This window comes from Sus scrofa, chromosome 17 (genome assembly GCF_000003025.6).
Source record: "Sus scrofa isolate TJ Tabasco breed Duroc chromosome 17, Sscrofa11.1, whole genome shotgun sequence".
Lineage (NCBI taxonomy): Eukaryota > Metazoa > Chordata > Mammalia > Artiodactyla > Suidae > Sus > Sus scrofa.
This window is the reverse complement of record NC_010459.5, coordinates 50,888,870-50,903,216: the sequence shown is the minus strand read 5'-3', so window position 1 is coordinate 50,903,216 and position 14,347 is coordinate 50,888,870. Positions and strand designations below refer to the sequence as shown.

The 14,347-nt window shown below is 44.4% G+C and overlaps 1 protein-coding gene across 4 annotated transcripts in view; it reads left to right on the top strand.

Moving 5' to 3' along the window:
- Positions 62-14,347, top strand: part of STAU1 (staufen double-stranded RNA binding protein 1) — a 98,197-nt gene continuing 83,911 nt past the window's right edge. For all 4 annotated transcript variants that reach the window (XR_002339885.1, XR_002339895.1, XR_002339884.1 and 1 more), the window contains exon 1: positions 62-193. The gene's annotated coding sequence lies outside the window, so the exon portion shown is untranslated. The remainder of the gene's footprint in view (positions 194-14,347) is intronic.

The following is a 14,347-nucleotide window of genomic DNA, read 5'->3' as shown; positions in this document are numbered from 1 at the left end:
CGTTTGGAGGCCGTCCCCGCAGCGCCTGCTTTCCTGAAGGCTTGCAGTGCGCCTGCGGCAACCTGCGGCGTTGTTTCGTGTGACGAAATCAAGGGGCGGGGTTGTTTTTATACAAATTCCATTATTTTGGCGCTCCCAAAACGCTGGGACAGTCGGAAGAGTGCAGGTGGTGCGGAGAAGAAAGTTTAAAGAGGTGCGTGGATAAGCTCCGTATATTTATGCCCATAAAATTGTGGAAGAAAATACAATAAATGTTTGGTAGAGGTTGTCTCTGAGTGGTAATTATGTTATTTTTATTTTTGTCTTAGATTTTTCCACAATGAACATTTATTTTCATAAGAACAAAAAAAGACAAAAGTAAAAATAACTAATGCTTATATAACATTTACTCTGCGCCAGGTGTTGCAAAATGCTTTTGTTGTTGGCTGCAGCGTGCAGCGGCTTGATGTGGGATCTCAGTTCGCAGACCAGTAGCAGTGAAGCTCTGAGTCCTGACTGCTGTACCACCAGGGAACTCCCGATATATTAACTGATTTAATTCTCACGCAGTCCTAGCAGAAAGTATCAGTACTCTCATCATTTTATAGATGAAGAAAGTGAGGCACAGAAAGGTTCCCAAGGTCCCAGAGCCAGTTAATTACAGAGCCAAGATGATAACTGAGACCATGGCTCCAGAGTCCTTAGGAAAGTAGGTCTCACAGCTTATCAGGAACTTTTCCTCTCTTTTCTCCTTGTGGAAAAACAGATTCTTAAAGTTCCCTAAACACCACCTCCTACATGAAGTCTTCCTGGTCTACCCATCTTCCTTCATAGCTGTTAGCTCCTTCCATGTCAGTACTTCCTTTTTGCAACTGAGTTGCAGTTTGTGCCACACAAGTAGATTAAGTTGATTTTGTGTGTGTGTGTGCCATTTTAACTATTTTTAAGCATGCAGTTCATTGTCATTAACTACATTCACAATGTTGCGCAACCATCACTGCTGTATGTTTCCAAAACTTTTTCATGAGTGCAAGCAGAAACCCTGTTAACTATTAAGCAATAACTCCCCATTCTTCTTTCTCCCCATTCCTTGGTAACCCCTAACTTACTTTCCGTCTCTATGGATTTGCCTGTTCTAGATATTTCATGTCAGCTGAATTTTACAGTATATGTCCTTTTGTGTCTGGCTTATACTTAGCATAGTGTTTTCAAAGTTCATCCATGTTGTATGTGTCAGAAATTCATTATGGCTGATTAATGTTCTGTTGCATGGATATACCACATTTTGTTTATCCATTCATCCGTCAATAAACACTTGGGGAGTTCCCGTTGCAGCTCAGCGATAATGAACCCAACTAGTATCCACAAGGATCAGGGTTCAATCCCTGGCCCCGCTCAGTGGGTTAAGGATCTGGTGTTGCCGAGAGTTTCAGTATAGGTTGAAGATGTGGCTCAGAGCCTGAGACATGGGTCAGATGCTGTGGCTGCGACCTGCATCTGCAGCTCCAATTCGACCCTTAGCCTGGGAACTTCCATATACTGCAGGTGCAGCCCTAAAAAGGAAAAAAAGGCCAACAAGAAAAACCACTTGGGTTGTTTCTACCTTTTGGCTAATGTAGATAATGCTGTAAAGAACACTGGCATTTAGTGATCTATTTTGAGTTCCTCTTTTTTGTTTGTTTTTGTTTTTTGTCTTTTTGCCTTTTCTATAGGGCTGTTCCCGCAGCATATGGAGTTCCCAGGCTAGGGGTCTAATCAGAGCTGTAGTCACCGGCCTACGCCACAGCCACAGCAATGCCAGATCCAAGCTTCGTCTGTGACCTACACCACAGCTCACGGCAACGCCGGATCGTTAACCCACTGAGTGAGGCCAGGGATCAAACCCTCAACCTCATGGTTCCTAGTCGGATTCATCAGCCACTGTGCCACAGTGGGAACTCCGAGTTCCTCTTTTTTTTTGGCCATGCCCTTGGCATGCGGAAGTTCCTAGGCCAAGGATTGAACCTGAGCCACAGCAGCGACTCAGGCCACAGCAGTGACAACACTGGATCCTTAACCTACTATGCCACAAGGGAACTCCTATTTGAGTCCCTTTTTTTAGTACTTTTGGGTGTATAGCGCAGAGTGAAGTTGCTGTATTATATGATAATTTTATATTTAGCTTTTTGGGGAACCACCAAAATATTTTCCACAGTGCCCATACCATTTTACATTCCTAACAGTAATGTGTGAGTGTTCCAGTTACTCCACATTCTTGCCAATGCTTTTGTCTGTGTGTTTGGGTTTTGTTGTTGTTGTTGTTTTGTCTTTTTTGCCAATTCTTGAGCCGCTCCTGCAGCATATGGAGTTTCCCAGGCTAGGGGTCCAATCGGAGCTGTAGCTGCTGGCCTTCACCAGAGCCACAGCAACACGGGATCCCAGCTCTGTCTGCAACCTACACCACAGCTCACGGCAACGCCGGATCCTTAACCCACTGAGCAAGGCTAGGGATCGAACCTGAAACCTCGTGGTTCCTAGGAGTTCCCATTGTGGCACAGTGGAAACAAATCCAACTAGGAGCCATGAGGTTGTGACTTTGATCCCTGGCCTTGCTCATCAGGTGAAGGATCCGGCGTTGCATGAGCTGTGGTGTAGGTCGCAGATGTGGCTCGGATCTGGTTTTGCTGTGACTGTGAAATAGGCTGGCAGCTGTAGCTCCAATTGGACTCCTAGCCTGGGAACCTCCATGTGCCACAGATGCGGCCCTAAAAAGCAAAAAAAAAAAAATTTAATACAGTTACAGGGGCCTCATCAGTCCCCTGAACACCATTCAGTCATCTCAAGTGAAATCCTTTGTTCCAGACAGTGAAAAGCAGAAGCCCCATCTGATTGACCTTCTGTCCATTTCTCTTTACCCTCTACCATCACCACCTGTTTCCTCCCAACTGGATGTCTGCAACAGTCTTTGCTAGTCTCCCTAATTCTACTCTTGGCTCCCTTCAATCCATTCTTCACGCAACAGTCCTTTGAAAAACCCCAGCCATACTGCCTTGATGCCCTCCTGGAACATTACAGTGTACTTAGAACAAAATCCTGATTTCTTCCTGCAGGGAACTCCCCAAGTGTTTATTGATGGATGAATGGATAAACAAAATGTGGTATATCCTTTCCCCTTTGTTCACTACACTGCCTACTCCTTTCCCCTTTGTTCACTACACTGCAGCTACATGGACCTTCTTATTTATACAAGGCAATGTCTTAAGACTTTCGTGCTGGAGTTCCCAGCATAGCACAGCAGTAATGAACCTGACTAGTATCCATGAGGACGTTGCTTTGATCTCTGGCCTCACTCAGTGGGTTAAGAATCAGGTGTTGCTACGAACTGTGCTGTAGGTCACAGATGGGACTCGTATCTGGCGTTCCTGTGGGTGTGGCCTAGGCTGGTAGCTGCAGTTCTGATTGGACCCCTAGCTTGGGAACTTCCACATGCCTCAGATGTGGCCCTAAAATTAAAATTTAAAAAAAAAAAAAAAAAAAAAAAAAGGGAGTTCCCGTCGTGGCGCAGTGGTTAACGAATCCGACTAGGAACCATGAGGTTGCGGGTTCGGTCCCTGCCCTTGCTCAGTGGGTTAACAATCCAGCGTTGCCGTGAGCTGTGGTGTAGGTTGCAGATGTGGCTCGGATCCCGCGTTGCTTTGGCTCTGGTGTAGGCTGGTGGCTACAGCTCCCACTCGATCCCTAGCTTGGGAACCTCCATATGCCGCGGGAGCAGCCCAAGAAATAGCAAAAAGACAAAAAAAAAAAACCAAAAAAGACCTTGGTGCTGACTGTTGCTGCAGCCTAAATGCAGCCCTCCTCTCAATCCTCGACTGGCTCTTTCCCATCCTCAGGTTTCAGTTCAGTTCTTTTAATTTTTTATCAATTTGTTTCTTTTATTTATTTTTTGCTTTTTTGAGGGGCACCTGCAGCATATGGAAGTTTCCAGGCAAGGGGTCCATTCGGAGCTGCAGCTGCTGGCCTACACCACAACAGCAGCAATGCCAGATCCTTAACCACTGAAAGAGGCCAGGGATCGCACCCAATCCTCATGGATATCAGTTGGGTTCGTAACCCGCTGAGCCACAACGAGAACTCTCAGATTTCAATTCAAATGACACCTCTGGGAGTTCTCTTATGGTGCAGTGGGTTAGTTAAGGATCCAGGGTTGTCAGTGCTGCCACTCGGATCACTGATGTGGCTTGGATTCGATCCCTGGCCCAAGAACTTCCACATGCCCTGAGCACAGCCAAAACAAAGAAATGCACTTCTTCAGTGAGTCCTTTCACCACCCTCTAAACCAGTAGCGCTAATCCTACAGTCACTCTCTATGTCATCCCTCTTTTATTTTCCTTGTAGCACTTAGCACTCTTTGAGATAGTTTTCTTTACTTGGTGAACTTGTTCAGAGACTGTTTTACTAGATATGAGCTCCAGAAGTGTGCACGCCCTGTCTATCCTGTTTGCTGCTCTGTGCAAACAGTAGTGCTTAGTACACAGTAGGCCTTCAGCAATTACTAGATAAATGAGTGAATGAATGCCCGTATGCATTTTTTTTTTTGTCTTTTCTTTTTTTTTTTGCTATTTCTTGGGCCGCTCCCGCAGCATATGGAGGTTCCCAGGCTAGGGGCGAATCGGAGCTATAGCCACCGGCCTACGCCAAAGCCACAGCAACTCAGGATCCGAGCCGCATCTGCAACCTACACCACAGCTCACGGCAACGCTGGATTGTTAACCCACTGAGCAAGGGCAGGGACCGAACCCGCAACCTCATGGTTCCTAGTCGGATTCGTTAACCACTGCGCCACGACGGGAACTCCCCCGTATGCATTTTTGAATCATTTTCGGATGTCTGTCAAGTCTGTATGTTAATGTGTGCTCAACTCAAATAGGCCTTATGTCAACTCTGGCTCCCCCCACTCTTCCCTGAGCTCTGGAGGGCAGGAACCATGTCCAATCCATCATTGCACCTTGGAGCAGTTCTGCAAGTGCACTGCCTACAGTGAAGGGCCAGAATTTTAAATTTCCAGTCCACTGCAGACTGGTACTTTTGAAAAATACAATAACAATGTTAGGGAAATGTCAGCTTGCTAGAAAACTTTCTGAAAGCTTATTCTCGATTTCTGTGCTTGTAGTGTCCTGAGCAGGTGATGAACAGTTTACAGTTTGAGTCACACTGCCTTAGAGGTCCGCACAATACATGGTAGGTAGATGTCAGTGTTTAGAACACTGACTTTTTCTTTCTTCCTCCCTCTCTTTCTTTTCTTCCTTCCCTTCCTTCCTTTCTTCTTTCACCACCCCACAACACATGGAGTTCCCAAGCCAGGGATCAGATCTGAGCTGCAGTTGCAACCCAGGCCACAGCTTCAGCAATGCAGGCTCCTTTAACCCACTGTGCCAGGGTGAGGATCAAACCTGCATTCCAGGGCTACAGAGATGCTGCCCATCCTGTTGCACCATAGCAGGAACTCCTGCCTTGACCTCTTAGAAAACCAAGACATCATCTACATGGGATTAAAGACAAAGAAGGAGGGGAACAGGGGAACAGACTTCGTTTATTGCAAAACATCTAGTAAATGCCAACTGTTAGATTGATGCTGTCCACTGGAAATTTTTTTTTTTTAAGGCCGCACCTGCTGCATATGAAGTTCCCAGGCTAGGGGCCCAATCGGAGCTGTAGCTTCCGGCCTTTGCCACAGCCATAGCAACTTGGGATCTGAGCCACAATGCAACTTACACCACAGCTCACGGCAACGCCAGATCTTTAATTCATGGAGCAAGGCCGGGGATCGAACCCACATCCTCATGGATACTAGTCCAGTTCATTACCACTGAGCCACAACAGAACTCCTGCAACTTTTTGCGGCAATGTAGATGTTTTATAACTGTGCTATCCAATATGATGGCCACTAGCCACATGTGTCTGTTGAACACTTGTAATGTGGCAAGTCAAGGAATCAAATTTTCTGTTTTTATTTTAGTTAATTTAAATAGCCACATATAACTATTAGCAAACACTTTTTTTTTTTTGTATGTACCTGCTGCATGTGAAAGTTCCCAGACCAGGGATCGAACCCACGTCACAGCTGCAGCCTTTGCCACAGCTATGGCAATGCCAGACCCTTAACCCACAAGGGAACTTCCTAATGGCAAATACTTTTGATAGTGCAGTTATAACAAGTTATATCTTTGAAAACAAAATGCCTCCATCTTTAGCACCTGATATCCAATCAATTTCCAAGTTATGTCCGCTCTTCTGCCTTAATGTTGGTCCAGTCAGACCTTTTTCCATCCCCCAACTCAGTGGATAGTAATCCTGCTCAGAGTCATGCATCCTTGATTTCTCCTTTTCCCTAAATACTCCCTCTGCAACCTCCAATTTATCACCACGTCCTCTCAGTATTATCTCTTAAGCACCTTACAGTCCCCTCTAATTCTCCATCTCTACCACCACCATTACCTCTCACCTAGACAGTAGCCCCAAAACCAGCTTCCTTGCATCAGGTCTTGCTCACCATTCCCAGCCCCTAGTGCTCTTCGGAAAACCCTTGAGTGGCTCCCCATTATTTATTAGGATAAAGACAAACCTCTTCCTGAGCCTACAACCCCCTCCATAGTCCTTGGTCTGGCCCTATTCCTACTGCTGACTAGGTCAAACCCTTCCTTCCTTCCTTCCTTCTCACTCTCTTTCTCGCTTTCTTTCTTTCTTTTTTTTTTTTTTTTTTCATTTTTTCATAGAAGGCTGTCTTGATCAATGCAGTTCTTCTTTGAGCATCAGGCATAGTTTCTTTCTTTCTTTTTTTTTTTTAGTTTTTAGGGCCGTACCCGTGGCATATGGAGGTTCCCAGGCTAGGGGTCCAATCGGAGCTACAGCTGCTGGCCTACATCTCAGCCACAGCAAAGGCAGAACAGAACCGCATCTGCAACCTACACCACAACTCACAGCAACGCTGGATCCTTAACCCACTGAGCAAGGCCAGGGATCAAACCTGCAACCTCATGGTTATTAGTTGGATTCGTTTCTGCTGCACCATGATGGGAACTCCAGGCACAGTTTCAACTTTACTTTCATTTGTATTGAGTTGATTAATGGTCTTCCACACTCCCCCAACTAGATTACCAGCTCTGTGAGGACCAAGAATGGGCTGGTTTTGCTCAACATTTTATTCCCCTGCCTCACACCTGGTGATGATGTTCAATAAATATTTGTTATCACAGCAGTTTAGGGAGTTCCCTGGTGGCTCAGCAGGTTAAGCCAGCATTGTCACTGCTGTGGCTCTGGTTACTGCTGTGGTGAAGATTTGATCCCTGGTCTAAAAAGCTCTGCATGCCAAGGGCGTGGCCAAAAAAAAAAAAAAAAAAAGACAGTTTACCACAGTGGTTGAGCTCACAGCTTCTAGAACTAGCTCTCTAGGTTCAAATCTTGGCTCCACCTCTTGCTACTTGTGACTTTAAATTGTGACTTTGGCAGATTAACTTCTCTGTGTGTCAGTTTTCTCACCTGTAAAATGTCAGTAGAATAACACCAACCTGGAGTTCCCTTGTGGTACAGCAAGTTAAGGATCCGGCATTGTCACTGCTGCAGCTTGGGTCACTGCTATGGCGCAGGTTCAATCCCTGGCCCAGGAACTTCTGCATGGCATGGGCAACCCCTCCCCCCCCAAAAAAATAACACTGACCTTAGAGTTGTTAGATGGCATTATTTAAAACAGCACTTGGTATACAGTAAGCACTTTATAATGTCAGTTATTAATGGACTAGGTATTGTTATTTCATAAATGGACATTTGTATATACTTTGCTATTGGCCTTTCTGTTAGGATCCTCCAGTAGGGGGCGCCTGGGGGAGGCTGGAGGGCTGGATGAGGTAAAAGGGACTTGTTCTTGGTTTGCTTCAACACCCCTTCTCCCTGGAAGTGGCCATTCATTCCAGTTTGCAGTTGATTCAAGTTTGCAGGTTTTTTGTTTTGTCTTGTCTTTTTTTTAGGGCCACACCTGCAGCACATGGATGTTCCCAGGCTAGGGGTGAAACCATAGCTGCAGCTGCCAGCCTACACCACAGCCACAGCAATGCCAGATCTGAGCCTCATCTGTGACCTCCACCACACCTCGAGGCAATGCTGGATCCTTAACTTACTGAGAAAGGCCAGGAATCGAACCTGCATCCTCGTGGATACTAGTCAGCTCTTAACACACTGAGCCTTGACGGGAACTCCCTTGAGTTCTCTTTTAAATAAAAGAGCAAGGAGAGTGGTTTCCCAGAGTCCTCAGGGACCCAGACTCCTTCCCTCCTTCTGATTCACAGCATCATTACATGGCTTCCACCACACTGTCTAAAATAGCTGCTAAACCTCCAGCCATCAGTCCGAATTCCAGCAAGCAGGAAGGAAGGGGCAAGGAAAAAAAATCACACTTCCACAATTTATGCTTCTGTCGCATTGGCCAGAGCTTAGTCTCTGAGCACACCTCCTGCAGAGGGGCTATGAAATAGAGGTTTTAACTCTGAGCAGCCACCATATGCCCAACTGAAGTTCTAGAATTCTACTACTGTGGAAGAAGTGGGTAAGAGCTCTTGAGGACAACAGGAAATCTGTCACAGTCAAAGAGGCACGTATACTAAAATTTATCTCTGGTGGGTAAAATTAGGGGTGATTTTTAGTTACTTCTTTAATAGTTTCTCTTTCTATCTCTCTTTATATATATATATACACACACAAAAATGGCCGCACCTATGGTGTAAAGACATTCCTGGGCCAGGGACTGAATTCAAGCTGCAGCTGCTGCTGGATCCTTTAACCCACTGGGCCTGGGCCTGGGATTGAACCCACACCTCTGCAACCACCTTTACCGCTGCAGTTGGATTCTTAACTCACTGCCACAGCAGGAACTACTAATACTTGATTCTTTTTTTTTTTTTTTTTTTGCTTTTGAGGACCACACCCACAGCATATGGAGCTTCCCAGGCTAGGGGCTGAATCGGAGCTACAGCTGCTGGCCTAAGCCACAGTGACAGCAACGCAGGATCCTTAACCCACTGAGCAAGGGCAGGGATCGAACATGCAACCTCATGGTTCCTAGTCGGATTTGTTTCCACTGTGCCACAACGGGAACTCCATACTTGATTTTTTTTTTTTTTTTTTTTTAATGATCATGTAGGAGGTCCCTGGTGGCTCAGCAGGTTAAGGATCTGGCACTGTCCCTGCTATGGCTCAGGTTGCTGCTGCGGCATGGGTTTGATCCCTGGCCCAGGAATTTGCACATGTCTTACGTGTGGCCAAAAAGACCATATATTTGTAATTGGGAAAGAGGGGAGCAGTATTACTGTTTTCAATTTGAGGGGGAAAACACAATATGAATAAAATAAATGGTAAAATGATACCAAGAGCTAAGGCTGTTTTTAGAAAAACACATCTGCTCTCAGGAAGGGTTGTGCAATGTTCCCAAGGAAATAAAACTTCCCTGGAAATGCAGCTTCCTCTAGCAACCCTATTGTGGCTCTTTCCACCTACAGATAGGATCTCTTCCCAGAATGCCAGGATGATCTATTTGGACTTCTCATGGCACGAGGCTTGTTTTGCACTTCCTTGTGTCTGCTTGCCTCCATCCTGGTACCACCAGACTATTCCAGTGCTCTGCAGCTCCCTGCCCTGTACATGGTGTCCCATAGGCTTAAGCCTCACTAAATATTTGTTAGACGGTGCCAAATCCAGGCTGCACTCCGATCTTAATTCCCCTAAATAACTTGCAATTGAGAAGATCCAGATAGATGTGGAAATCTTAACAACCTTGCCCAAGAATGAGCAAGTTCTTTGAGATCCTTGGAGGTCGGAGATGTTAGGAGCTTTGGGGATTTGCTGCATTTGCCTGTAAAATCCATCTTGCCTCATTCACACCCCTCCTCCTCCTCATCCCAACTTAATTTCTTATCTCTTCTCCAAACCAAAGTCTAAGAAGAACAGAGTGCAAAACAGGAAAGCAGATTTTCTCTTTGAGGGGTCTAACGTCGGCCCCAGAACTTTAGCCGTATTTAGGAAAACCACGTTTCCCCCTGCAATTCAAACAAGAGAGTTTCCAACTGATTTCATTTCCAGAGCATCAAGGTGGATGTTCTCAATAATTACTATTGAGCAGTATTTGCTACGGAATGGTGGCACCAACTCAAGATCAGTTTGCTAGATAACAAAGTTTTCATTAATTCCACAAATATTTTTTGAGCTCTTGCCTTGTTTGCAGACTCTGTTCCAGACACGGGGGACATTGCCATCTCATTCCCTCTTCTCACCTCATGAATTTGAAGTGTAACCTTCCTAATGATGCCTTCATATCCCTACTTTACAGGGGAAGAAACTGAGGCACAGGAAGATAAGGAACTTGCCCCAGGTCACACTTTTTTTTTTTTTTTTTTTTTTTTTTTTGCTTTTTAGGGCCACACTTGTGGCCTATGGGCATTATGGAGGTTCCCAGGCTAGGGATCAAATCAGAACTGCAGCTGCCGGCCAACACCACAGCCACAGCAATGCCAGATCCAAGCTGCATCTGTGACCTACACCACAACTTTCAGCAACACCGTATTCTTAACCCACTGAGCGAGGCCAGGGATTGAACCCACAACCTCATGGTTCCTAGTTGGATTTGTTTCCGCTGCACCACAGTGGGAACTCCAGGTCACACTTTTGGTAGGTTGTAGAACCAGTACAAATAGGTAATAAAAATGAAAATAAGAAGGCAGGTTGATAAAAGCGTTCCATGGAGTTCCCACTGTGGCACAGTGGGTTAAGGATACGGCATTGTTGCAGCTGTGGCATAAGTTGCAGTTCTGGCTCAGATTCAATCCCTGGTCTGGGAACTTCCATGTGCCACAGGGGCAACTGAAAAGGGGAAAAAAAACAAAAACAAAAAACTGTTCCAATGCTGAGAACTGAAGATGCAGAAAGAGGCACCAAATGAAGATTTCCAGGGAATCCTCCCGCACACACCTGAATCCTAGGCTACTGCTAATCTACTTTTTGTCTCTATGGATTTTTCTTTTCTTGAAAATTCATGTAACTGTATAATATGTGACTGGCTCTTTCACTTAGCATGTCCCCAGGTTCATCCATGTTGTAGCATGTTTCAGTACCTCATTCTTCCATACATGGCTGAAGTGTATGGATATGCCAGATTTAATGGGCATTTGTATTGTTTCCATTTTTAGGCTATCATGAATAATGCTGCCATGAACATACATGTACAAGTTTTTGTGTGGACGTATATGTTCAGTTCTCTTTGGAATTAGGAGTAGAATTGTTGAGTCATATGTTAACTCTATGTTTAAATTTTTTTCTTGTTCAGCCAACCCCAAGGCATATAGATGTTCCAGGGCCAGGGATGGAATCTGAGCGGGAGCTGAAACTTACATCACAGCTGTAGCAACACTAGATCCTTAACCCACTGTACCAGGTTGGCGATTGAACCAGTACCTCCACAGAGACAAGCTGGATCATTAACCCGCTGTACCATAGGGGGAACTCCCTATGCTTAAATTTTTTTTTTTTTTTTTTGTCCTTTTGCCATTTCTTGGGCCACTCCCGTGGCATATGGAGATTCCCGGCTAGGGGTCGAATCGGAGCTGGGCTGCTGGCCTATGCCAGAGCCACAGCAACATGGGATTCGAGCCTTAGAGCCATGTCTGCAACCTACACCACAGCTCACAGCAATGCCAGGTCCTTAACCCACTGAGCAAGGCCAGGGATCGAACCTGCAACCTCATGGTTCCTAGTCGGATTCATTAACCACTGTGCCATGATGGGAACTCCTTTTATTTTTTATTTTTTTGTTTAAATTTTTAAATAGCTGCCAGATTCTTCAAAATAACATCAAAATGATGATGTTGGGAGCTCTGCTTACTGTCATCACCCTTGGGCGCAGGCTTACAAAGGCTTCATCTTATCAGAGGATTTGATGAATACTGAAGCAATGAGAAGGAAATATGACAGTGAGTGAAGTGCCTCTTAGATCTTTTGCCCAGAAATAGCACATGTCACTTCACATTTTATTGGTCAAATCAAGTCATACAGCCACACTCCACATCAAGGAAACAGAAAAGTACAGTCCTATCTAAAGTGCCAAAAGGGACAACTAGACACATTTATAGAAGGATGCTAATAGCAGCTGCTGTGACTGTTACATAAAAGACTTAGGGAAGGCCTCTGTGTTCTAGGCAAAGAGATGTTCAACATCACTAATCATTAGGGAGATGTAAATAAAAACCACAGGAACTGGGAGTTCCCATCGTGGCTCAGTGGTTAATGAACCCTACTAGCATCCATGAGGACACACGTTCGATCCCTAGCCAGTAGATTAAGGATCCGGCATTGCCGTGAGCTGTGGTGTAGGTCGAAGATGCAGCTCAGATCCTGAGTTGCTATGGCTGTGGTGTAGGCCATTGGCTACAGCTCTTATTCGACCCCTAGCCTGGGAACCTCCATATCCCACAGGTATGACCCTAAAAAGAAAAAAAAAAAAATACCACGGAAACTGTCACATCCACTAAGATGGCTATCATTGAAAAAAAAAAAAAACTGACAACAAGAATTATTGGCAAGAGTGTGGAAAAATTGAAACCTTTGTACATACTTGGTGGGAAAGTAAAATGGTGTAGCCCCTTTGGAAAACGGTTTGGCAATTCCTCACAAAGTCAAACATAGAGTTATAATATGATCCAGTAATTCCACTTCTAGATGTATACCCAGGAAAATTAAAAACATCTCTCCACACAAAAACTTGTGTAAAAGTGTTCATAGCAGCATTATTCATGGTAGCCAAAAGTGGAAACAACCCAAATGTTCATCACCTGATGAAAGAATTAAAAATATGGTAAATGTATACATACAATAGAATATTAGTTATCAACAAGGAGGAATGATGTACTTGGAGTTGCTGTCGTGGCTCAGCAGAAACAAATCTGACTAGTATCCATGAGGATGCAGGTTTGATCCCTGGCTTTGCTCAGTGGGTTAAGGATCCAGCGTTGCCTGAGCTGTGGTGTAGGTCATGGAAGCAGCTTGGATCTGGCATGGCTGTGGTATAGGCCAGTGGCTACAGCTCTGATTCCACCCCTAGTCTGGGAATCTTCATATGCCTTGGGTGCAGCCCTAAAAAAAAAAAACAAAAAAAAAAAAAAGAAGGAATGAAGTACTGACACATGCTACAACATGGATGAACCTGGAAAACATTTGCTAAGTGGGGGAAGCCATCACATATTTTATGATTCTGTATGAGAAGTCTAGAATATGCAAATGCAGGGTAGATTAGTGGTTGCCAGTGGCTAGGGAGAGGGAGGAGTAGAGCATGCCTCCTGATGGGTACAGTGTATGTTTTGGGGGTGATGAAAATGTTCTGGAATTTTAAAGTTATGAGTATACTAAAAACTGCTGAATTTTACACTTTAAAGTGTTTTGTCTGTGAGGGTTTTCTTTCTCTTTTTTACTATTTTTAAAATATGGGGATGTAGTTGATTTACAATGTTGTAGTATTAGCATCATGTTTACAGTAAAGTGGACCCATTATACATATACATATATCCATTCTCTGCCCCCCTCAACAACACACACACACACACACACACACACACAGGTTATTACAGGACCTACTATGCAGTAGGTCCTTGTTAGTTACCTGTTTTATATATAGTAGCATGTGTCTGTTAATCCTATCCTCCCAATTTATCCCTCCCCCCCCCAACGTTTCCCCTTTGGTAATCTTAAATTTAATTTTGAAGTCTTTGAGTTTGTTTCTGTTTTATAAATAAGTTCTTCTGTATCATTTTTAATTAGATTCCACATATAAGTGATGTCATATGATATTTGTCTTTCTCTCTCTGGCTTAGTTCACTTAAGATAATCCCTAGGTTCATCCATGTTGCTGCAAATGATGTTATTTCATTCTTTTTTATGGCTGCGTAATATTCCATTGTAAATATGTACCATATCATTTTAATCCCTTCATCTGTCGGTGGACATTTAATTTGCTTCCATGTCTTGGCTATTGTAAATAATGCTTCAGTGAACATTGGGGTGCGTATGTCTTTTCGAATTATGGTTTTCTCTGGGTATATGCCCAGGAGTGGGATTGTTGGATCATATAGTAGTTCTATACTAAGTTTTTTAAGGAACCTCCGTACTGTTCTCCATAGTGGCTATACCAGTTTACATTCCCACCAACGTATAGGAGGGTTCCCTTTACTCCACATCCCCTCCAGCGTTAGTTGTAGACTTTTTGATGATGGCCGTTCTTACTGGTGTGAGGTGATATCTCATTGTAGTTTTTAGGTTAGGTTTTTTGCTTCTTTTTTTTTTTTTTTTGAGAGGGGGCACA